Source organism: Propithecus coquereli, unplaced genomic scaffold (genome assembly GCF_000956105.1).
Source record: "Propithecus coquereli isolate 6110/MARCELLA unplaced genomic scaffold, Pcoq_1.0 Scaffold10, whole genome shotgun sequence".
NCBI lineage: Eukaryota > Metazoa > Chordata > Mammalia > Primates > Indriidae > Propithecus > Propithecus coquereli.
Window position 1 is genome coordinate 5,272,939 of NW_012133858.1, and position 1,867 is coordinate 5,274,805.

Here is a 1,867-nt window from a genome sequence, read left to right on the forward strand (position 1 = left end):
GGCCTGGTGAGTCACACCTACAAATGATAAAATCTCATTAAATGAGTCTTTATTAACCCAGTATAATGTGGCTTACTTTCCAACCTGATTCCAGTATAGCATCACATGACAGAGAGAAGACTCCCTTATGTTAACTCAAGCATCCTAGCAGATCCCTATCTTAACTCAAGCAAGCATTTCTTTCTACTGACCCCAGGTCTTTAGACAAAGCTTAACTATTTTAACCAATTGCCAACTAAAGAATCCCTAAAACCACCTATGACTTGTAAGTCCCCCTTCGAGATGTCCCACCTTTTCTGGCTGAGCCAATGTATACCTTCCATGTTATTGACTTATGGTTTTATCTGTAATTCCTATCTCAATGAATGTGTAAAACCAAACTTTAACTGGGCTGCCTTGGGCACATTCTCTCAAGACCTCTTGAGACCATGTTCCCTGGATTATAGTCACATATATTCGGCTTAGAATAAACCTCTTTAAATTATTTTACAGAATTTGGAGTTTTTTCTGTTGACAATAGCTTGGTGCATTGTCTTCCAGACTTTTTTTCACCTGTGTATATTTGTATAAACATATTACAACAATATGACATGATACATTACTGTAACAGTGTTTTCTCTTAATATCTCATCAACATTTTTTTTCATTAATCTACAATTATGAAATGTCTGCCTGGTATTCTATTATCCATTTCCTTACTGTTTGGAATGTTATATCCCCCCTTTTCTTTGGTTTATTATTTGCTATTACAAATAATGCTGCAGTGAGCTGAGATCTGGAATGGACTAGATGGAGGGTGGAGAAGAGTGTTCTGAACGTGCAGAGACAGCATGATGGTGAGTAAGAGGGACCCGGAGAGGCTCTTGTGGCTGAAGTAGAGACAGTGGGGATAGACATGTATGTTGGGGCCAGACTATGCAGTCCTCATAGGCCACCTGAAAGATTTGGGTTATTATCCTAAGAACAATGGGAATGTGTAAAAGTTCAAGTAGGGGTCAGGTGAACTGACTGATGTTTCACAAAGTTCACTGGCTGCAGTGTAGAACAGATGTATGCAATCTACAGCCTGTGGCCAAATCCAGTCTGCCATTCTTTGGTACAGCCTGAGAGTGGTTTTTACAGTTTCAAATAGTTTTTTAAAAAGATCAAAACAATATTTTGTGATATAAAAATTACATGAAAATCATCTGAGTGTTATAAATAAAATTCTATTGGAACACAAAATCACAATCATGTGTTTATATATTTTCTGTGCTACAACTGCAGAGTTGAGTAGTTGGTGATAGAGACCTGATGGCCTACAAAGCCTAAAATATTTACTATTTGGACCTTTGCAGAAGAAGTTTGCTGACCCTGGTGTAGAAGGTATTTTGGGGAAAGGCAAGCATGGATGTGGGTAAATTCTCCCCTCCCCCCCGAATCCATTCTCTGCCCTTCTGCGTGCTCCAGAGACTGACCCCTAAGGATGACGTCACTCAGACTTGCCTTCCAGATTCAGGTTCTGTTTAGTGAATACAAGAGGAGAAAGATTAGGGAATTCCTTCCATCTCAGCACCGTCTGACTGATACAGTGGCCGACAGCTCCTCAGGGAACTCCTGGCAGTCCAATCCTCTCCAGGCTCCAATAAAACATTTCTTCCCCTTGTCCCTTCAGTCTTAGGGGTGAAAATGGTTTGCTAGTCCCTGGATGCCTCAACGGGTTTTGTTAGTTTCCTTGTCCACACTTCTGAAAACCTTCTTCTTTTAATTATCTTCAAAATCTTGGCTGAGTGTCTTCTGTTTCCTGCCAGGACCAGACTGATAGGAAGTCCAGATGAAATATATTGGTAGCTGGGATGTTGGTAGCTGGGAGGAGGTGGGTGGATAT

At 40.5% G+C, this 1,867-nt stretch overlaps 1 protein-coding gene across 1 annotated transcript in view; it reads right to left on the reverse strand.

The window, feature by feature from the left end:
- CCDC14 (coiled-coil domain containing 14) overlaps positions 1-1,867 on the reverse strand; it is a 64,789-nt gene that overhangs the window by 61,804 nt on the left and 1,118 nt on the right. The gene's annotated exons all lie outside the window — the stretch shown is intronic.